The sequence below is a fragment of the Biomphalaria glabrata genome, chromosome 2, assembly GCF_947242115.1.
Source record: "Biomphalaria glabrata chromosome 2, xgBioGlab47.1, whole genome shotgun sequence".
NCBI lineage: Eukaryota > Metazoa > Mollusca > Gastropoda > Planorbidae > Biomphalaria > Biomphalaria glabrata.
This window is the reverse complement of record NC_074712.1, coordinates 18,014,127-18,038,677: the sequence shown is the minus strand read 5'-3', so window position 1 is coordinate 18,038,677 and position 24,551 is coordinate 18,014,127. Positions and strand designations below refer to the sequence as shown.

Sequence of the window (24,551 nt, the reverse complement as noted above, 5' to 3'; positions counted from 1 at the left end):
TATTTACCTTTTTTTGTGCTTTGTGCTATTCAGCACTGCACTCGCCTACTGAGATCTACTCAACTCTACTACTCGGCGCTATCGGCATTGCCCGCCTATTCGACAGCCCACCTGTCAAGTTATTAGGTGCGACGTCCCTATAGATTCAGATCTGTGTGAGACGTCATAGCTACGCCAACCCTCTGCAACTCACTGGACATATCCTGTCAACTACGCTGCCCACGGCAGATCCGCTCTGCCCGCAGTAACCTTGTGCCCACGGTAGCCGGCCACCCGCCCTACTGTGCCCACTACAGATATTAGATTTTGGGGATTGAGACTCCACAAGAACTATATCACCGGCGTCCCTCTATCCGCTAGAGCGCCACCTCCAGCTGCAGAACCTCAAGCCAGGACACAGCCAGCTGCGACATCAACAGGAATACCAGCTAAGTCATAGGACAAAGTGACATACTCTCTTATTAGGTGCAAGAGTGATGATTAGACCTAGTATTATTTAGAGATAGATGCAAACCCTCCCCCTTTTTATTCTTATATGTATATTTATGTAAATAAATATTCTTTTATTCTAACTTTTGTATCTATCTTTCATTGCTTGTCTCGTTGCGTGTCTGCTCCCGATTCATATGCTGATAGGTTGGTGTGTGATAGCTTTAAAAATAATCATCCCCTAGACATAAAACGCGCCAAACACACGTCACATTTCCCCACCTGTCACAATGTCATTGCAAACATTTTATAGGTAATGATGGGCTTAAAACCATTACCACTTCCGCGTTAACAACCTTGAGGAACAACTACTAGCATCAGGGGCGTTGCTAGAAATTTTCCATTGTTTGGGGGCCCGGATGCTTGACCTCTTCTTAGGCCCTGCAGTTTGCGTAATATTTAATTTTTAGCGGCCCCGGAAAGGGGAAAAGACGCTATTAGTTTTGTGTGGCCTGTCTGTCCGTCTGTTCGTCCGTCTGTCCGTTTGTCCCGTTTAGATCTCAGAAACTAAAAGAGAAAATGAAAATCTGACATCATGATATTTTAGATCATTCAAAGTTCTGATGCAATGGCTACTTTTTTCTTTTCCGAAAGTGAACCATCTAATTTTTAAAATTATATATGCAATCAGATTTTTCAAAAAATTACACCACTTTTCAATGAAGAACTTCAGGGGAAGTAAGTCTAATTAAAAAGTTCACAAGCTTCTTCATTAATAAACCAAGCTTCATTCTTAGATTCGCGCATTGGTACAAAAAAAATGCATCTAACGATTGAAAAAGTATCAATGGATCATTAAGCCTATAAAGTAGATTTTCCATTTATTAACTAACTCATGGAATAGAATATTGATTCAAATGTTGTTTTAAAAAGAATTTTAATATGAACTTCGTTTCAATTGTAAGTTTAAAAAAAACAAACTACTTTATACCGCGCAGTTTTCACACATCCACATTAGGCTATGTACTTGACAACAATCTAAATTACAATAAATAGAGGCCAGATCTACATAGATCTATATTTAACAAGAATCTAGATCTAGATCTAGACTTAGAGACTGAGATCTATTTCTAGATCTAGACTTAGAGACTTAGATCTATTTCTAGATCTAGGCTTAGTCTTAGATCTTGAATCTAGATTTAGATCAATGTCTAGTTTGTATGACAAATGACAATGGTTGTATTAATGTTTATTTGCGAGTGGAAAGTCTTGTCATCTGTACACAATTGTAGCTTAAAGAAGTGCAATAATTTTTTTTTCGTGTTACCAATTTATCTCATTTTGTAACAAGAATAAATCTTTTTTAGTTTCTCTTTATTACATTGTAACATGTTAATAATTTTGAATGTATGGATAAGGTTAGTAATTATTATTTTTTAAAATATAAGTGTACTCTAAATGAATATATAGAGATACTGTGGCTGAGGGGTAAAGCACTTGAAACTGGAAGTCCCGTGATCAAATCCTGGTGAAGACTCTAAGTGGACAACTTTGGGGGCCAATTTTGAGTTTGTGTTTCACACAAACTGTCTTGGTAACCTTGTTAATTTTAAAAAAACAACCATTTGTTTGTGGGCCACCCTCAAGTGGGGGACCGGGAAATTTTCAAAATCTCCCCTCCTCCTCCCCCACACTAGCTACGCCACTGCATAACATCAAATTAATTAACATTGAATCAATGTTGGATAAAATGCGTTTCAAATAAAAATGGTGTCTGGTCTGTTTCATTTCTATTTTTGCAGTGATGTGGCCCGCGACAAGAGTGCGGGCAATCTATTTGGCCCGCGAGCTGATCGAAGGTTGGGCATGACTGGTCTAGACATTCAGACCAATATTTTAAATTTAATTACATTTTAAAAGCTCAGAGTTTTCCCTTTGTGACCAATTAACTGGTAATTTATTTCCCAAAGATAAACATAAACTGTCAAATTTCTAGGAAAATCTATAGAGCTATTTTTTAGAACCGTGTTCCTTGTGTTCGACCAGGTTTTTGTTTTTACCGATGAAGAGTTTTCAGGCGAATAGAGGAATTGTAAAAGTAATGAAACCAAAAGATTACTTCTGCTTGTCATAACATTCAAGGTGAGAGAACCGAGCGTTAGTCAAATGTCACTTTAATATCCCCCAGTCTCTGGCACGTTATGTTGCTCCCACTAATTCACTCCCCTTGATATTATAACTCGACACTATCGTCTAAATCTAGCCTTAAGTGACATGAATGACTTTCTTCTTTTTTTTTCTTTTAATGTAGACTGCTTGGTGAGTTAAAAGTGTATGATAGAGGCGCTCTCTCGTAGGGGGCTCTATATTATTATGTGGGAGGATGGTGTGTGAGAGAGGCGCTATCACATAGGGGGCGCTATATTATTATGTGTGTACATGTGGGAGGATGGTGTGTGAGGCTATCACATAGGGGGCGCTCTATTATTATGTGTGTACATGTGGGAAACAGGTGTGTGTGAAATAGGCGCTATAACATTGGGGCGCTCTATTATTATGTGTGTACATGTGGGAAACAGGTGTGTGTGAAATAGGCGCTATAACATTGGGGCGCTATATTATTATGTGTGTACATTTGGGAAACAGGTGTGTGTGAAATAGGCGCTATAACATTGGGGCGCTATATTATTATGTGTGTACATGTGGGAAACAGGTGTGTGTGAAATAGGCGCTATAACATTGGGGCGCTATATTATTATGTGTGTACATTTGGGAAACAGGTGTGTGTGAAATAGGCGCTATAACATTGGGGCGCTATATTATTATGTGTGTACATTTGGGAAACAGGTGTGTGTGAAATAGGCGCTATAACATTGGGGCGCTATATTATTATGTGTGTACATGTGGGAACAAGGTGAGTGTGATAGAGGCGCTATAACATTGGGGTGTTATATTATTATGTGTGTACATGTGGGAAGAAGGTGAGTGTGATAGAGGCGCTATAACATTGGGGCGCTATATTATTATGTGTGTACATGTGGGAAGATGGTGTGTGAGAGAGGTGCTATCTCATAAGGGTGCTATATTATTATGTGTGTGCTGTGTACATGTGGGAAGAAGGTGAGTGTGATAGAGGCGCTATAACATTGGGGCGCTATATTATTATGTGTGTACATGTGGGAAGAAGGTGAGTGTGATAGAGGCGCTATAACATTGGGGCGCTATATTATTATATGTGTACATGTGGGAAGAAGGTGTGTAAGCGAGTGCGCTACGTGAGTTTGTGTGTGGAGAATTTTGTAAACAACTGATTGAGACATCTTGTCTACAGACTCGATCATTCCTCACTAGCGTTATTTCTTGTTTAATGGACTGAACTTGATCAATTCACTTGTAACTGGAGACAGCTCGCAGCCTCCAATGTGTGTTGATTGTTTGTGCGCCTGCGCGAGCTCGGTATGTCTCGTTTCCCACTGGATGCTCAGAAGTTGTGTGTGTGTGTGTATGTGTTTGTGTGAAACTCTTGAGTGTGTTTATATGTGTTTGGGAAGTTGTGTGTGTGTGTTTTGACTCACTCTCGTATTGGAATAAATAACAGCTACAAAAATAAAATACTCATCTTTCACATTTTCAAATCAAGGGCATGTTATACAATCGAATCCGTTTAATGGGAGCACATTGAGACGCGATAGTTCTGGTCCTAGTAACCAGCTCGTCCGATTAACTCGATTGGATTGTACAATAGGATTTGTTTCGTTAGTTTTGGTTTCGGTCCCAATAAACGGCTTCTCCGATTAACCAGATTCGATAGTCTACAAACTGCACTCGACGAGAAAACCTGACCAAATATTTGACCTACATTGTCTATTTCTGCAAATCATTTATATCTATACTGAGTACTCCTATAGTGTACATATCTTTTAGTCCTACAGTATGCACATTATGTCGTCCTGTATTGTGTACATCATAGAGTCCCATATATTGTGTGTCTATTGTGTTATCCAATATGATCTCTTCTTACTTGAATTTTGGTTTTGTCCTCATTTAAACAGTTCTAAAATTGGTCAGTATTGATGTGAATTAGTCTATGGTATACCGTCTACATCTTATGCATTGAGATTGTAAATCTGTTCCAATGTTTTGTAAAATGTTTTACATATTTCGGATGTTCCTTCAGAGCTGATGATAATTACTTCCTAGACCAAACCTCCCGCAGGACGACGGGGGATGGGAGCGGGCAGGGTTTGAACCCGGGACCATCGATAAATCTGAATGACAGCCCAGCGCGCAAACCGCACGACCAGGCAGCCTAATTCCCACCCCACTTAAAAGTTCGAAATAGATGTACAGAAATCGTTTGTACTTTTTTTTTGGTTGTACTCACACGCCTTCCACCGAGACTTTTTGTTATAGAAGGCCTCAACACTGACCTGTAACTTCACAATCTGTGGGCAGTTTAGACCGAGAGCCCGTTGCCACGTCGTACACACCTGTGACCTGGCAACGTAAGAGACTTTACCTGGAATTGTTTAGGTATGTAGAGCATACTTTTTTGACATAACTTTTGTTTCTTCCTTAAAGTGGACAAAATTTTATAGTCACTAGCATAACCCACCGATTACGCCCGCTGATGTTTTGCGAGAATTATTATAATATACTTTTGTTTGAATGTGTCCAGATGCCTCCAAACCAAATACTTAAAGATTCGAATATGAGCTCACCTGAAAATTAACTGTTGTCATTTGGAGTGTGATAAGCGCTTAGTTTTTCTAGGCATAATGAATGTAATAATAGGTTAAATAGGTTTAGCTTAGAGATATATATTTTTTTCCTCGGAGAATATCACCCTTCCCCAATGAATTTTAACTTTGATATTTTTGTGTAAGTTAGTGTTTAAACCATGTGGAGTAAGACAGATCCTAAGATTGAGGAGTGCAGTGCAATGATACAGACATCCTAAAGTCATTTATTTCTAGATATTTTAATGAGCAATTGGAATTGATTTCATGTTTTATTGCAAAAAATATGTACAAGAATTCAGAGTGGTCTTATTACATGCCTGAATAAACTCTTTTATTCTTTTGTTTTATAAAAGGAATTCCAAAAATACTTTCCGGATAAATGTTTCCAAATATTTTGAATGCGTCCATTATAGGCTTTGTCTCTATTTGTATTCAAGTATTTTGTGATTATGTATTTCAATTCAAAGCATTATAAATGGTTGAACTCTAAATATATTTTGAATCAACTAAATACACAATTAAAACATGTTTTATGCAGACTTTATTTTTAGAAGACCATTTGTTTTTAAAACGTCGATGTTTTCATCTATTACATTTTACATTATTTCACATTATTTTTTTATGTTAATTTATTCCTGTGTGTTTTGTTTTTAGTGTGTTTTCAATCGCTCATGAAAACTCCAAATGTTGATTGGAAAGAAAACGAGACCTGAACTTGAATTCTTTGGCTGTAATGACAAATCACTTTCTGTTTTGTCCCTCTCCGATCTGTTCCTATCGTTCAAAGATCCCCCCCAAATGTTGTGTCCGCACTGAATCTTTATGTCCATGTTATCTTGTCCGAGTTCCTGGTACGTTCGCTTCACTGGTCAATAATCTTCCCAGAGATTTCAAATCATCATCTGTGGAGACACAGAAATCAAAGCTTTAGTTTCCGTTCAGTTTTTTTTTAAATATTTTTTTTACGAGGTAAACTAAAACTTGTACAGGGAAAAAAAAATCGGAAAGAAAAAAGAAATAAGAAAGGATTCTGTATTGTACTCTCCCCTCAAGCATGCGTTCAACATGCACAGTTTGGTGCTAAGCGTTCAATATGCGTAGTTTGGTGCTAAGTGTTCAATATGCGCAGTTTGGTGCTAAGCGTTCAATATGCGTAGTTTGGTGCTAAGTGTTCAATATGCTTTGCGACATCTGGTGTCATCAAATTTTAAGTCTTAAACGTGCCCTGAGCTCTATATTGTTCCACACGCTTAATGCTATCTCGTTCAAAATACTTAGCGTCATCTGCTTTTTAGAGTTCAACTTGTTTAGCGCCATCTGGTGTTGTGTTCAACATGCTTATCGAAATCTAATGTTAAGTGTTGAAAATGCTTAGCTTCATCTGTTTAGTGTTCCAACACCTGCTTAGCGCCATTTGCGCCAACATGCTTAGCGTCATCTGGTGTTAAGTGTTTAACATGCTTAACACCATATGTTGCTTAGCGTCATCTACTGTTAAAAGTTTAGCTTGATTAGCCCATCTGGTGTTGTGTTCAACATGCTTAGCGCCTTCTGGTGCTAAGTGCCCCAACATGCTTATTGCCATCTGCTTTAAAATTGCTTAGCGTCGTGTGGTATTAAGTGTTTAACAGGTTTAGAGACATCTGGTGTTTTTCTTTACATTCAACATGCTTTTCGATATCAAAGAAATAGGTTTGTTATTACATAGGCAGAGAAAGTATGTTGTAGAGTTTCTAGATAATGATACATGTTAGAATTAGCTTGTGGCGTAATGGCCAGAGCTCTCGACACGAATTAATTATTCGAAATGAGGCTCGAACTACATAAAAGAAGCACAAAAAAAAAGTTTTTTTGCCAGTCGCAATCCCCCCACCCCCATATATATATATAATAGATTGGGCCAGAGCACACTAAGCAAACTATAGGTCAGAGGTTCTCAAACGTTTTCAGTTCAGGGACCCTTTTTAAAGCCATACGAAATTAAGGAACCCCGACGCAGACTGATTTGTCTGCCCCCAAACGAATATTTCTAAAGCCGTTGGCATAATCAAACTCTCCGCAGCCGTGAGTGCTATTTTGTTGACATTGCGCTTCTCGCAATGCTATGATATGTGAAGCATTAACAGCTTAATTCATTGTTGTCACATTGGTAATAGTTTTGTGCTTTGTCTTTTAGTTCATTATGATTTGTTCAAAGATGGCCCTTCAGTTGAGCAGTTTTCTAACATTTTTCGATAACATTTGTCGAGATAAGAAATGTGATCGCCAGCTGAACTCATCATCTAAGTTTGCTAATGTTGCGGCAAAAGGCGCTTTGGTTTGATCAAAGAGAGATGCCACAGATAAACAAGATTTCTGATTATACTATAACACACGTGTGTTACACATCATCATATACCTAAACCTTGAACGGGGTCACTACATTTCAAAAGCATTTTAAACATTGGTGAAAAAAAGAGAATGAGATAAAATTTTAGATCTATTCATATTGAAGATAGAGATAAAACAAAAATGCCCAGGACCTTCAATAGCATAAATCCGCTACTTTTATACACATCATATAGAACACTATTTTGTCGTGAAATTTAGCGCTATTTTGTCGGCACTATTATGTCGGCGCTTTTCTGTCGGATCACCCATTCAAACAAATGACACATTGTTTCAAACTATCGACACATTGTGGCCGATCAATGTTGCCTTTGTACGGCATAAATCCAAATTGTCATGGAAAGAGAACAAGTAATGTACTATGTATCCAACTAGCAGGGCCGGACTTAAGCATTGTGGGGCCCTATGCGAAACGGATTTCGCGGGTCCAAGTTTGGGTAGGGAAGTGGATAATAAGTGAAATTTAAGAGTTGGTATTAGAAAATAAATTCGTCTATGCATTTTATTCATTCTTTACTTCGTACAGAATTACTTCACGAGCCTTGCGTGTAGTGAAGTCATACAGTATATCATAATAATTCTGTTTCCTACATAGATCACGCTCAATAGCAAGAATTACCAAATGTTTCAATCTATCTACGAGAATTGTTGACCTCAAGTAATTCTTCATTAGTTCGAGGCGCGAGAAGCTTCTTTCACCAGATTACACAATTACAGCTAATGTATAATGCCGTTTTTATTTATCGAACGTAGGATGTGCGTTTTCCTTATTGAACGACACCCCAGAACGACAATTTTGTCTATATATTTCCGTATATTTTAAGGATTTTTTCGTATATTTTGTAATTTCTGGAGATTTTCAGGACCTCCTGGTAAATCGAAAGGAGGGCGCGGGAAATCTGTTTTAAGTTATAATATGGTTTAATTTAATAATTTATACAGCTAGAATTAGCGCGGGTCCTATGAAAGTGCGGGGCCCAATGCGGTCGCATAGGTTGCAGTGGCCTAAGGCCGTCTGTGCAAAATAGCGGCGTATGCTACGCCGCCGGTCGACTAGTAAATTTATCATTATTTTATAAAATGTGCACCATGTGGTGTGTGCTGGTTTCTCAGGGTCGTCTGATGGAAACTTGAAAACGAAGTTTGACCCACTTCTTGAATGGTGTGATGTAGCAGAGATATGGCAGAGAAATCTAAGGACCGACTTGAACTGGTTTGCAGAATAAGTAAATATGATATTCATACTCAAATTAGAATTCTATCACAGGGCTGTTAACAATCATTTGTGCTCTGCCAAGCTGTGTCAACAATGGCGTCGTGTTAGAATAGTTCGTAACAGTTTAAACAGTAGTGAACATTAAAGTAAATGTATAGCTTTAATATAGCGCTACTTTCATGCTTATAGCATGTTCAGAGCGCTATGATCCAATCTCATTTGTGGACCAAATGTATCCAGGAGGAGGTTTTCTGTTCGAGTCGGGTGTCGAACCGCGAGCCCCTTTCATAGGTAGTCAAGCCAAGCCAATTCCAAGCGTACCTAACCTCTCGACCAAGCTTCCCGCAGTGAGGAACTATTTGATTATTATTCAAATTATCCGATCGGATAAACTGGCTTGTAGCAAGGAAATTATGTTAAATGTATACAATTTTAATCTATCTGCGACCCCTAAAGGTCCGCGAACCAAAGTTTCAGAACCACTGCTATACATGATAGCAGCAACATGGAAGACTCTCTATCTAACAAAAAACAATTAAAACAATAGTAATAATAATACAGTAATAGCTTATCTTTTTGTGTGTATCATGGAATGCACCTAAACTAATAGATAGTAAAAATGACTAGAATCTAGATGTAATAAAAAAGAGAAAGAGTTGTGAACCACTTTCAGCCTTGCGACCAAGAAGACAGATGAAAGATGATGTAAAAATCATCTGTTTCTGTGGCCCACGGTTTACGAGGGTGTCATGTGACCAGCACAACGACCAACCACCTTTACTTTCCCAACTACAGTCAGGTACACATCAGAGCAGGGTGTCATGTGACCAGCACAACGACCAACCACCTTTACTTTCCCAACTACAGTCAGGTACACATCAGAATTGGTTGGACAAAGGGTTGTCCTAGAAATTCTGAGATTCAAATTCTTGGTCATCAAAGAGATTCGAACCCGACTCGTTTGGAAAGCCAAGAGCTGTACCACTCAGTCACCACGCGATCTCGATCTACTAGCAGTGCCGGATTTAAGTACATTGAGGCCCTGGGCAAGAGAGTGGTGTAGTCTCCTACTGTCTTTTAAACTTCAATAGAAATTCACTTAACAAAGTTCATAGATATAAAAGCATGTCGTGGCTATCAGAAATACAAACCTGAGTAGGTTTTCTTGTGCAGTCCATCTCATTCAACAAATTTGTTAGATTGTTTTAATATACTTGTTATGTTACACATTCTATATTTCTGAAATACTTAGTTTCCCTTTAAAGGTGAGGCCCTGGATGGCCGCACAATCTAGTTATGTTTTAAATCCATCCCTTGTCCGTCCATGACCAATCCCACGCCCAGATCAGAAAGGAGGGGGGTGGCGTGGGTTTAGCGATCCCCATCTTGTAAAATCTCAATTACTACAGAAACAGCAAACGTTGAACAGTGATAATTGAACCTCCTTAGAAGGAAGACCTAACATCCGTGGGCACCAGCTGAGGAAGTGTTTGTGATAATTGAACCTCCTTAGAAGGAAGACCTAACATCCGTGGGCACCAGCTGGAAAGTGATTGTGATAATTGAACCACCTTAGAAAGAAGACCTAACATCCGTGGGCACCAGCTGGGAAGTGATTGTGATAATTGAACCTCCTTAGAAGGAAGACCTAACATCCGTGGGCACCAGCTGGGAAGTGATTGTGATAATTGAACCTCCTTAGAAGGAAGACCTAACATCCGTGGGCACCAGCTGGGAAGTGATTGTGATAATTGAACCTCCTTAGAAGGAAGACCTAACATCTGTGGGCACCAGCTGGAAAGTGATTGTGATAATTGAAACTTCTTAGAAGACCTAACATTAGTGGGGACTACCTGGGAAGAGATTGTGAAATTCGCTTATGACCAATCTCTATGGAGACAGCTTGACGCCCTATGCTCCGATCGGCGCGATATGACCTTAAGTGTAAGTAATTCTAGAATAGATCTAGATCTAGATCTAATAACTTACCTTGTTTTGGTTCATGTTATCTGCAGATTGGAGTTTGAAGGTGCCCTAGAAAGTTGGTGTCCTACAAAAACGGTGATACGGTGCACTTGGATCTGAAGTCTCGTCTCAGACAGTTTTAACTTTTTCTTTTTCGACTGGAAATCTCACTGTTTTTTCGCAGTTGCGGGCTGGCCTGTGCCGTCTTGGCATTTATTACAAGGTGGTAGAAGTGGCGGTGGGCATGGACAGGGTGGCATCTCTGGTTCAGGTTCTGGTGGAGGGGTTGGCGTCTTTTTCTTCGGACAGGGTGGCAGAAGAACATAACATGGTGGTCTTAACGGAGGGCAATCATCTGTTTCGGCTGCCTTATTGCTGCTTTCAGTTTTTGCTTTATTGGACATGATGTTTAACTGAGTGGGACAAGCGAGTCTATGAAGTGCTTCTCTATGCCCTAGACGGAAGACATTGAGAACAAAAGGGAAATGATGTCACTATCTATTGTCGACGGCTTAGAGATTATATACAAATAAATCTTTTTTTTTTTTTTTTTTTTTAAAAGCTAAGGTTAGGTTTATTTGTTTTGCTATAAAGAATCTTTAATGAAACAAATTGCAGAATTAGCTTTACTAGTGTAGAGATTCTGCTGAAGGTTTCCTCCTCCTTTCCCCCCATATAGCCCATGATTGTCTGCTTTGTAAGGTAAGACAAACAAACAGGTCAATAGGAAGATCATGACTGCTAGGACTGGAACACAAACATTTAGACAAATTAAATGAATCTGACATCTAGCAAAGTTTTGCTGAGATCTTTGTAATTTGTATGCCATGGTACGGCCCCTTAACGAGACTGATCACACTGAACTATTTTGACTCTACAGTAGACTAGACTTTGAGAATATTTAAAATTACCCTTAGACTGCAAACATTAAAATGAATTATTGCAGAGTACTTCATTTTTTAAAATGCTTTGCGCCATCTTGTGTTTGTGTTCAATATTCTTAGCGACATCTTGTGCCTTGTGTTCAATATTCTTAGCGCCATCTTGTGTTTGTGTTCAATATTCTTAGCGCCATCTTGTGTTTGTGTTCAATATTCTTAGCGACATATTGTGCCTTGTGTTCAATATTCTAAGCGACATCTTGTGTTTGTGTTCAATATTCTTAGCGACATCTTGTGCCTTGTGTTCAATATTCTTAGCGACATTTTGTGTTTGTGTTCAATATTCTTAGCGACATCTTGTGTTTGTGTTCAATATTCTTAGCGACATCTTGTGTTTGTGTTCAATATTCTTAGCGACATCTTGAGCCTTGTGTTCAGTATTCTTAGCGACATCTTGTGTTTGTGTTCAATATTCTTAGCGACATCTTGTGCCTTGTGTTCATTATTCTTAGCGACATCTTGTGTTGTGATCAATATTCTTAGCGACATCGTGTGCCTGTGTTCAATATTCTTAGCGACATCTTGTGTTTGTGTTCAATATTCTTAGCGACATCTTGTGTTTGTGTTCAATATTCTTAGCGACATCTTGTGTTTGTGTTCAATATTCTTAGCGACATCTTGTGTTTGTGTTCAATATTCTTAGCGACATCGTGTGCCTGTGTTCAATATTCTTAGCGACATCTTGTGCCTGTGTTCAATATTCGTAGCGACATCTTATGCCTTGTGTTCAACATTCTTAGCGCCATCTTATGCCTTGTGTTCAATATTCGTAGCGACATCTTATTCCTTGTGTTCAATATTCTTAGCGCCATCTTATGCCTGTGTTCAATATTCGTAGCGCTAATTCGTACTTTTATTCATCATATGCTGTCGTTAGTCGAAGTAACACTACAACAGTATCGGCCACACTCTCGACATGTGCACGTCTCTTCTTTTCCTTATCCACGGAAACAGGGTTGTACTTGTTGACAGAGTTTAACTTGTTGACAGGGTAGTACTTGTTGACAGAGTATAACTTGTTGACAGGGTAGTACTTGTTGACAGGGTATAACTTGTTGACAGAGTATAACTTGTTGATAGGGTAGTACTTGTTGACAGAGTAGTACTTTTTGACAGGGCATAACTTGTTGACAGAGTATAATTTGTTGACAGGGTTGTACTTGTTGACAGAGTATAACTTGTTGACAGGGTTGTACTAGTTGACAGGGTTGTACTAGTTGACAGGGTTTTACTAGTTGATAGGGTTGTACTAGTTGATAGGGTTGTACTAGTTGACAGGGTTGTACTAGTTGATAGGGTTGTACTAGTTGATAGGGTTGTACTAGTTGCTAGGGTTGTACTAGTTGATAGGGTTGTACTAGTTGACAGGGTTTTACTAGTTGCTAGGGTTGTACTAGTTGATAGGGTTGTACTAGTTGACAGGGTTGTACTAGTTGATAGGGTTGTACTAGTTGATAGGGTTGTACTAGTTGATAGGGTTGTACTAGTTGATAGGGTTGTACTAGTTGATAGGGTTGTACTAGTTAATAGGGTTGTACTAGTTGACAGTGTTGTACTAGTTGACAGTGTTGTACTAGTTGACAGTGTTGTACTAGTTGACAGTGTTGTACTAGTTGACAGGGTTGTACTAGTTGATAGGGTTGTACTTGTTGACAGTTTGTATTTCATACTTTCTAATATTCTTTTCTGAAAATATTAAAACTTGCGTGAGCGACCACTTCGGGGGCCGATTTTGAGTTTGTGTTTCCACACAATCTGTCATTCAAACCTTGTTAAGTTTTGCTTTTGCATTTGAAGATTATGGTTCATGTTTTATATATATGGCCTAACCAAGGTTAAATACTATTTTTGTCATATGTTCTTATTTGATTTATAGAAATGTCATTTAATAAACCCTAATGCTGTGTTTGATTTTTTAAATAATTTCATCAATATGAGAATTTCACGATAGTTCTTCATTTATTTTAACACTTAGGTATTTTGAGTTTCTAGTCTGTGTTAGTGTTAATTAGTCCAACCAATAAGTCTACCACCAGTTATTAATATAGATAAAAACTAAAATAAAAATGTAAGATACGCTTGTTGATATGTCATTAATACTTGATTTCTATTAGCAGACGTTGCGTAAAATTATTCTTTAATTTATCAAAATCTTGAATCAATAAGGTCTTAAATTCGGAAATTCCCGAACGCTGAAGTCCTTTCAAGAACGGGATTGTCCTTTCAAGAACGGGATTGTCCTTTCAAGAACGGGATTGTCCTTTCAAGAACGGGATTGTCCTTTCAAGAATGCGATAGTTCTTTTAAAACCAATGTAATGTTTGGATCGACATCTAGAGCTTGTTCTCAAGCCAAATTTTAATTTTCTTTTTTTTTATACTCTGAACAAATCATAAAAAATGATAACGGTCAGACTACAGTGTGGCCAACAAGCTAGACATTCTTTTCCCAGTGTGTGGCCAACAAGCTAGACATTCTTTTCCCAGTGTGGCCAACAAACTAGACATTCTTTTCCCAGCGTTATACAGTTACTGTGAAATGTCTAGTAAAATCATTATATTTCTTACTTACGCGGTAAACACCATGTTGCCTAACCCCCCCCCCCCCTCCTCTATTGTTGTTCCACTATTGATTACATTGTGAGGAAACAGTTGTATGACTTGAGAATAGACAGCAGCTTGGTTTCACATGAAGAAGCACATTATTTTGTCATAGACAACCAATTAGTTTTGATACAGGTAGCATGTTGTTAGAGCCTTACACACCAGGCTGTTATCTATATTTAATAGGTAATAATAAAGATATGTACATGTTTTGGACAAAGATGTGTAATTGATATAGATACAATATGTATTTGTTATAGATAAATACATAATAGATACCCATCATGTTATTATAAACGTAGAGGGTACTTATGGACGAGGTTATATCAGATGTTATTATCGACTTTGATGCCAATCTGATAGTTGTAGACCTAACATTTCTGTGATAGACCTAAACGTCAATATGCTCAATACCCAGTGAAGTCATGGAGTCTATGTTTGGTGATTTAGAAAGTGCATATCTGGTCGTAATGGACATAGATGTCAGCTTTTAATGGATGCTAGACAACCTTTTGTCAATCTGGAGACTCAAGGGGCTTACTAAGGGAAGCTGTAGTGTAGTTGTTAAATTTTGTTTTTCAGGGGTCAATTTTTTTTTTTACTTACATTGTAGTTTTAATTTAAACCAAGGTTTAATATGAAGTAGATAAAGATGGCACTACATTACAATCAATGTTTCATATTTTAGGTCTGACTTGTTGTAGACAGACTGTTTATCGTGAGAGGCGTCTGCAACCTTTATGGACAGGGCCGGATTTAAGGGAGGGCAATCAGGGCAACAGCCCCGGGGACCTCCACAGGAAAAGGGTCTCCACAAAAGAGATAAAAAAATATAAATCGAATTTCGACGCGCCCGAAACCTTTTTAAGTTTTTTTTTCCCCCAACCTTTAAAAAAATGTCTATAGCTGGCAAAAATGTGATTAAGAAGTGAACGCTTATAGCATGATCGGAATAAGTCAATACAGCTCCGGATTTACAACAGAGCCTCTACCAAGGGCCTTACCCTCCAAAAACTAAAGATATACACATTTTAAAACAAAAATATGCAAATTAAATATTTAAAAAAAAAAGAAAGTGAAATTAAATTTAAAAGAACTCTCTTCTAAAATATATTATAATTTTTTAGATATAAATATTTTCATTCCTATGTGGATCTTTATTCAAGCTTTCGAAAAAAAATGTAGGGGCCTCCACAAAAATCCTGCTCGGGAGCCTCCAGATACTTCGGCCCTGCGTATGGACTACAAACACTTTCTATTTGAAGAGGAAGAGTACAATGTAATAGACTCTGCTAAAGTTATTGTACCAGACGGTCTCAATTCACAATGGTCGTGCATCTTTCTGTGGATGAATTTTGCGTGACCAAAGAAAAAAGTTCCATGATAAGACGTCTTACATCTATCGACGATGAGGGCTGTTACAGACGAAAGTACGCCCTATGCACACAAAAAAAACCCTCGCATGATGGTATTGGCCAATACTTCTTTGTTTGGCTTAGTTTGATCCGCGATTTTGTTTTGACGCATACTACTATACCTGGCAGCGGCGCATACCACTATACCTAGCAGCGATCCGATTGATACTTTGGTAATAATATCGGATTCTTGTGTACAGTTGCTACTGTTTACGTATTAACAATTGGGTTATTTGTTATTCATTACACTGCACTTGTGTAGGGCATGGCTAAGTCAATTAACGGGACACATCAAAGAATTGCTTGTCTCACGTGACCCGCTGACTGGGCCCTGCTCACTATAATAAAATAAAATGATTGTTGCTGGCTATTGTCCAGTGCAACTACAGGGCAATATTACAATATTATACAAAAGTCTGGTTTTGTATGTTGAATTATATGTTGGGTTCTCTCCCGTCACTTTTAATCGGCTGTTGATTTTATCTGGTCGAATGGACCTCCTCCTTACCAACGAAAAAAATAATGGGTTTGGGGGGGGGGGAATGAAATGATGAAAGTAGATTTAAAGTAAACTTCAGTAACATTAGGCCAGGACCTGCCCCATGTAGTGGTTCATGACACTAGTAACAAAGAAAGATGTGTAGGGCTTCATGCATAGGTTCATGACACTAGTAACAAAGAAAGATGTGTAGGGCTTCATGCATAGGTTCATGACACTAGTAACAAAGAAAGATGTGTAGGGCTTCATGCATAGGTTCATGACACTAGTAACAAAGAAAGATGTGTAGGGCTTCATGCATAGTTTCATGACACTAGTACCAAAGAAAGATGTCTCTAGGGCGCAATGCAGAGTTTCATGACACTAGTAACAAAGAAAGATGTCTAGGGCTCAATGCAGAGTTTCATGACACTAGTAACAAAGAAAGATGTCTCTAGGGCTCAATGCAGAGTTTCATGACACTATTAACAAAGAAAGATGTCTAGGGCGCAATGCAGAGTTTCATGACACTATTAACAAAGAAAGATGTCTCTAGGGCGCAATGCAGAGTTTCATGACACTAGTAACAAAGAAAGATGTCTAGGGCTCAATGCAGAGTTTCATTACACTAGTACCAAAGAAAGATGTCTAGGGCTTAATGCAGAGTTTCATTACACTAGTAACAAAGAAAGATGCCTCTAGGGCTCAATGCCCACTTTATTTAAACATTTTAACTGACTAAAAGTTTGCCTTTCCTTTTCCCGACCTCATCCCGCCTAAAATGGAACTGGGGCCTTCCAGTAAAAAATTGAAATTCAATTAAAAAAAAAATTCAGCTACAGAATGAAATATATCCCTCTTCAGAAGCAAACAATATTATAAAAGTAAAGAATCAGATATATGAATACTAACCCATTTCCCCCTCCCCCAAGCGGCGTCAGAAATGACTCCAGGGCGCCGAGACATCCCAATTGAAGTCTTGTAGAAGATACTAGTTCCCTGTACAACGAATAATCTATTTACTCCTGAGAGTCCAGTAATGTCGTTGAGTCTGATGGAATAGACTTCCGACTTTTGTGGTGTCTACTCGAGTGATTCAACAAATCAACTTACAAATCAACTCACGAATCAACTCACTTTATGATTCATGAGGTGGGAAAGCGCGTAAAGTTAACCCATTGTTGAAATCAAGTCAAGGGAGAAATGAGTTGTGGTGTTGGGGGCAGTTGGGGGGCCTTCGTGAATGAAACATTTTGCGGCTGGGTGGGTGGGGGAATAATGGGTTTACAGCCAAATAAAACTAACGCAAATCAAAAACGGTACAGATTTACATTTTGAAACGGGTTTAGTGGGAAAATAGATCATAATACATCCAGACACCAGAGCCGGATTTGTGACTGTGCAACCACACAGGGCCCCATCCTTGAATGAGAATCCCACATTTCAAAATGTATTTTTTTTTTAAATAGTGACTATACGAAACTAAGGGCAATGTGAGATCAAATGTACAACTTCTACATTTCTGTCTGAACAAATACGCGATGTTTTTAAATTTATTAGGATGATTAGTAAAGTAAAAAAAAAAAAAAGTTCCCCTTTCAGACCTTGTGGTCTATTGGGCTGATGTAAAGGTCATCTGTCTCTGTGGCTTACAGTTTACGAGGCCATCATGTGGCCAGCACAACGGCCTTTACTTTTCCCCAACAAATGTCAGGAACCCGTTAGAGCATTTTAAAAGCATTTATAAAAAAAAAAGGGTGGGAGGAACGACCTGAATTCGAACTCTGACTCAAGCCTACACCAGCCTAAATTCTAACCATTCTGCTAGTGAGGTGTGCATGAAAATAGAAGATTGTTTAATTATCTCTGGTTAGTTTCAGACTTACTTAAAGCGGCGACCTATAAATGGGAATAATTCATCTTATGCCACCTCCTCAGTCGAGTATAATTTCTTTCCCTTGTTCAAGATACCAAACAAAATAATTAATTACCAATTGTTAATTAAATAACTGGTTAATTTTTTATTGATTCTTTTGTTGGCACATAAAAGAAATTTGCAAAATTTCAGCTTGATCCGATTTTGGGTGTCGGTGAAATAACGTGTCAACACTTTTGACCAGACAGATAGACGTGACTTGATGTAAGCTTTGTAAAAAAAAAGAGTCACATTGTGACGATTTCTGTTTCTTGATTGCCTGATATTTCTTATTATCTTAACAATGGCAAAAACAGACTCATCTTGCAGGAGATGTCTATAAGTTACTTGACAACAAACTGAAGAAACATCTGGTGTTCTTTCCTTACTTCTTTATGAAACCTCCTCAAACTAAACATATAGATCTAGTGTTCTTTCCTTACTTCTTTATGAAACCTCCTCAAACTAAACATATAGATCTAGTGTTCTTTCCTTACTTCTTTATGAAACCTCCCCAAACTAAACATAGAGATCTAGTGTTCTTTCCTTACTTCTTTATGAAACCTCCTCAAACTAAACATATAGATCTAGTGTTCTTTCCTTACTTCTTTATGAAACCTCCTCAAACTAAACATATAGATCTAGTGTTCTTTCCTTACTTCTTTATGAAACCTCCCCAAACTAAACATATAGATCTAGTGTTCTTTCCTTACTTCTTTATGAAACCTCCCCAAACTAAACATATAGATCTAGTGTTCTTTCCTTACTTCTTTATGAAACCTCCCCAAACTAAACATATAGATCTAGTGTTCTTTCCTTACTTCTTTATGAAACCTCCTCAAACTAAACATAGAGATCTACGTAGACTTTCAATTCAATACCAATATCTTCGATAATATTGAACTTGTTACTAATACGACATTAACCAAATATAATTTATCATTTAATCAGCTTAACAATACAACTTTATAATACAACTTCAACTAATGGACCTGCACTCACTATAACACAACGACAGTTACTATGCAAGGGCCCGTTACTAACTAACTTTCCCCTAATTTATAATTTTCTAAACCATATTTTCCAGAATCCTAGAAACTTCTATCCTAAACATTTTATTAACTGTGATCTGCTAGAAACTGACGTATACTATTTTTGCTGACCTCTTTCCCTGATTGGATGATTATAATTAATGTGTGTTTGTTTTGCGTCTTCTATGACCTGACACTGGCTTCTAGAAACTGGTCGAATTAGGTCACAGTATTAATTCGTGACACACATAAATTCCGAAAAACTTCCTGGCTACGCCAATGCAAAGAACTGTACATTTACAGTCATATATCTTAATAATGTATCCTTTATTTCCATTTTTCAATTCTAAAATTAATTGATTAATAACTAATTAATTAATCAATTTGTTAATTTCTCGGTTGATTTGTGTTTTGTTAGGGACATTAAATAATTGTGCAAAGTCTCAACTTGATCCTAGAATGGGAAGTGGGAGAAATAAACTATTCAAAACGTGTATCAGTCAGTCAGTCAGTCAGTCAGACAGACGGAGGGAGTTGATATCATCTTTGTAAAAAGGCAACAGAAAACTTGAAGATGTGTTTCACGATGTATCCCACTGGCCTTTAGGAAAATATTGAGGTGGGGGGGGGGGGATCCACGTACCGTTTCAAACTTTTTTGTTTGTGTTCAGTTCCTCCTTCCAACCCTAAAACCCCTTGAGCCAACAACCAACACCAATGTTCCAATAGTGGAAACCGCAATGGGCCGTCCTGAAATAACTCTCATGTTTTTTTACAAGAGGGTGGCGATAAAAGAGAACATAGAGAGAGAGAGACGCAGAGAGAGAGAGAGAGGGAGAGAGAGGGAATAACCGCTTATGAAAGAGGAAACATTTAATGAATGTCTGTGTTGGCAGTGAAAGGGGAGACGATCGTACCAAGGATGACCCAACGATTGCCATCGCTGGATACTGTCCTGTACTGCCCAAGGGGAGAAAAGAGGATCTACGGGACAAAAAAAAATATATATAAAAAAAAAAGACGGCTGTGTGTTTATCGTCAGCTTCGATATTTTTTGACAAGTATGAGGGATGACTTTCGGTGAATACACTTTTGGTCGAAGGATTCTCTCCCCTTTTGCTTTCTTTGTTATATTCTCATTCGTTTATCTCCTCCTGAAGATCAGAGTTAAGAAGTGTTACTGTCTGATAAAAATGTCCCTTTGAAGGACGCCAAGAGCAGTAATTTTAATACTGTGGATTTTACACAATGTCTGGGTATTTTTTTTTTTGTACAAAGCTTATATTAGCTCACTCACTGTTTGTCTGATAAAATTTGTGTACACATTGGTTCTCCCACCTACCATTTTCGGATCAATTTGAAACTTTACACAATCTTATCTTCTTATCTTATATAATACAGACGTTACTTCAAAAAAGAAGATGATTACGTCCTACGCGTCATGCATTTAGTCATGCATATTAACCAATGACTTAAATTCTGCCAAGTCACTGGTTTTCCTGGCTAGCTCAGGCAACCCATTCCATGCTCTAATAGCACTAGGGAAGAAGGAGTATTTGTACAAATTTGTCCTAGCATATGGGATGAGGAATGTGCCTTTATCTTTGTGTCTTTCAGAGTATTTTATTAAATTTTGTTTTTGTATTTGAAGATTATGGTTCAGTGTTTTATGTATTATTGCTACTTTACTTTTGAGCCTTCTGTCCTGAAGGCTTTCTAAATTTAGTGATTTTACTAAAGGTGTTACTCTAGTCAAATGTGAATATTCGTTTGTTATGAATCGCACTGCTCTATTTTGTGTCTGTTCTAGTTTCTTAATGTTTTCTTGAGTTGAGGGGTCCCAAACAGAGGATGCATATTCTATTATTGGCCTAACCAAGGTTAAATAACATTTTAGTTTTATGTTCTTATTTGATTTATAGAAATTTCTTTTAATAAATCCTAATGCTTTGTTTGATTTTTTTGTAGTTTCATCAATATGTGGATTCCATGACAGTTTTTCATTTATTATAACACCTAGGTATTTTGCGTTTTTAGTCTGTGTTACTGGTTTGCCATGAATAAGATAAGTGGAATTAATTTGTTTTAGTTTTTTTGTTACTCTTAACAACTGACATTTTTCTGGGTGGAAAGACATGCTCCAATTTGATTCCCATTTCTGTAATTCATCTAATTCTCTTTGTAAAATATCTGTGTCTTGTGTTGTTTTTATTGTTCTATATATTATGCAATCGTCTGCAAATAATCTGACTTTTGTTCCTGAAGTAATGCAATTTGGTAAATCATTTATGTAAATTAAAAATAGTAGTGGACCCAAGACTGTTCCTTGAGGTACACCTGAGTTTACTGTTATCGGTGTTGATTTAGAGCCATTTAATATTACAGTTTGTTCTCTCCCTATCAGAAAGTCTTTAATCCACTGATGCAGTGGACCATTAATGCCGAAATATTTTAATTTTTTAAGCAAACTATGGTGGTGAACTTTGTCAAAAGCCTTAGAAAAATCTAGTAAGATAGCATCTATTTGTTCACTATTATCTAAACCTTTTGAAAAATCATCAATTAGTCCTATTAGTTGTGTTTCACATGATCTATATTTCCTAAAGCCATGTTGGTATGGTGTGAGGACATTATGTTTGTCTAAGTGGTTTATGATGTTACTACATATTATGTGTTCTAGGATTTTACATGTGATGCTGGTAAGTGATACTGGTCTGTAGTTTCCTGGGTCAGATTTTTCTCCTTTTTTAAATAGGGGGGTGACATTAGCTTCTTTCCAGTCCTTTGGTACTCTGCCCTGGTTAAGTGAAGCCTGAAAGAGTATTTTGAACACTGGGGCTAGCTCATTACTTAGTTCTTTGAGTAATCTAGCTGGAATACCATCAGGTCCAGAAGCTTTATTTGGTTTGGTGTTGGCTAATAGTTTTTGAATTCCATTTTCTTGTACTACTATATCTTCTATGTTGTCTACTTGGTTCAAATTCAGTAATATGTCTTTGTCTCCTGGGGCTGAGAATGCTGATGCAAAGTATTTGTTTAGAATGTTTGCTTTAGTTTCATTATCATTATGTATTATGTTATGTTCATCTTTTAATGGCGCTACGCCTGTTGTTTCCATTTTTTTAGACTTAATGTATGACCATAGGTTTTTGTTGTTGTCTTTAGATATTACATTGTTTATGTATTCACTCTGCAGCTGTCTGCTTACTTTTTGGGTTAAGTGTTTAATTTTCATATACTTTTTGTAAACTCTTTCTGCATTAGTTTCTTTAAATTTTCTATATAGGTTTTCCTTCTGTTTACAAAGCTTCTTTAGTCTATTATTAAACCAGCATTTATTTATTTTGTCTGATGTGTATTTAGTTGGTATTTGATTTTCTATAATGCTTTTAAGATGGTTTTTAATGAAATTCCAGAGGTCATCGACTGGTTGGTTAATGTCTTTTTCTAATAAGAATGTTTGTTGAAAGTTTAATGCAGCTTGGTGTAGTTGTGTTAGGTTACATTTATTCCAGAGTAAGATTTTTCTTTTGGGTTTTATCATTGTCATAATCAAGCAAAATTTTAACAAAGTTAGTTAATGGTAATTAATTAATTGTGTTTGATATAGATAAAGAGAAATTAATCTTATAGGGTTGAGAAATATTACTGTAAATGTGATGTTCTTCTCCTTAAATTAGCTTTTTTTAAATAAGTATTTTTAATACTTTGCTCGTTTAGCTCATGACGGAGTGTGTACTTATACAATTTTTAATTCTTTTTATCATTTCGTTTTGAATACAACTTTTTGGTATTGTTGTTCCTGCATTGAAATATACAATAATGAATTTGTGTACCAGTGTGGCTAAAGAATAAAATACCTAGATCTTTGGGTTATAAACTTTAAATGTAAGAAGCAGCTTTGAATTATTCATAAGACACTTTTGGTAGCAGACGACTGTAAAGATGTTGTTAGACTTTTGTTGTTCACGTTGGAAAAACTGATCAGACCAAGCTTTTAGAGTAGCCGTTGTTTCTTCTTCTTCTTGGAGCCTGTAAATTATGCAGATCTCATGTAATTAATCTTACGTGCAGAGACGACGCCGTGCTGGCTTCCCGCCCTCCCCTCCCCCTCCAGAATAAAACGTTTCCGTTCATTTTTCACAAGCTTCATAAAAGGACAACCAACAAATGTAAAGGTCAAAGAAAGGGTCTCAAATTTAGAGGTCGAATAAAGACTAACTAGAGGTCAATTAAAGACTAATTAATGTAGAGGTCAAAGAAAGAGTCTCAAATTTAGAGGTCAAAGAAAGAGTCTCAATTGTAGAGGTCAAAGAAAGAGTCTCAAATTTAGAGGTCGAATAAAGACTAACTAGAGGTCAATTAAAGACTAATTAATGTAGAGGTCAAAGAAAGAGTCTCAAATTTAGAGGTCAAAGAAAGAGTCTCAATTGTAGAGGTCAAAGAAAGAGTCTCAAATTTAGAGGTCGAATAAAGACTAACTAGAGGTCAATTAAAGACTAATTAATGTCGAGGTCAAAGAAATAGTCTCAAATGTAGAGGTCAAAGAAAGAGTCTCAAATGTAGAGGTCAAAGCAAGAGTCTCAAATGTAGGGGTCAAAGAAAGAGTCTCAAATTTAGAGGTCGAATAAAGACTAAGTAATGTCGAGGTCAAAGAAAGAGTCTCAAATGTAGAGGTCAAAGCAAGAGTCTCAAATGTAGGGGTCAAAGAAAGAGTCTCAAATGTAGAGGTCTAAGCAAGAGTCTCAAATGTAGGGGTTAAAGAAAGAGTTTCAAATGTAGAGGTCCGAAAAAGAGTCTCAAATGTAGAGGTCAAAGAAAGAGTCTCAATTGTAGAGGTCAAAGAAAGAGTCTCAAATGTAGAGGTCAAAGAAATAGTCTCAATTGTAGAGGTAAAAAAAAGTAACAAATGTAACCAGCCACAGACGTTCCTCCCGACACTTCCCCCCCCCCCCAAAATGGAATTGTTAGGTGTCAATATATTCAGCGAAGCTGAACAAAACGCCCCCCATCTGGCAAGGTGCAGTTTGAGATAAAATTACGTTGAAAAACTTGAAAGAGAAGTAACTTTAAGCGAAATAGAAACTAAAACAATTAGCGAAAATGAATCAGGTTGGGGTGAAAATAGTAGTCAGTCGAAAAACATTTTTTTAAATTATCCGAATCACTTTTATTAATTAAATGCATATTAATGTAACTCCTTTTTGCACACCACCCTCGACACAGTTCATAAGGTGCGCAACATTTAACGCACTACATGAGACTGTACTAAAACGGAATGTTTGATGTGTGAAAAAAAAACGGAGTTCCGCCCAAGTAGCTGGATAGAGAGCTGGGTGATGAAGGCGGACCATTTAGTATGCATGTGGCCATATGGCCTGCAAATGATATTGACCTATTTCTAGTTCAAGGCACATCTGTATATATA

General features: G+C 37.4%; 1 protein-coding gene and 1 long non-coding RNA gene across 2 annotated transcripts in view; one reads left to right on the top strand and one right to left on the bottom strand.

The window, feature by feature from the left end:
• The window catches only part of LOC106072555 (glutamate receptor ionotropic, NMDA 2B-like), a 196,244-nt gene that overhangs the window by 23,534 nt on the left and 148,159 nt on the right, over nucleotides 1–24,551 (top strand). The gene's annotated exons all lie outside the window — the stretch shown is intronic.
• LOC106051001 (uncharacterized) lies at nucleotides 5,696–11,285 on the bottom strand. Its single transcript, XR_001214790.2, has 2 exons — nucleotides 10,765–11,285; nucleotides 5,696–6,073 (listed from the first exon to the last, which is right to left on the bottom strand). It is a non-coding gene; the product is annotated as an uncharacterized LOC106051001 (long non-coding RNA).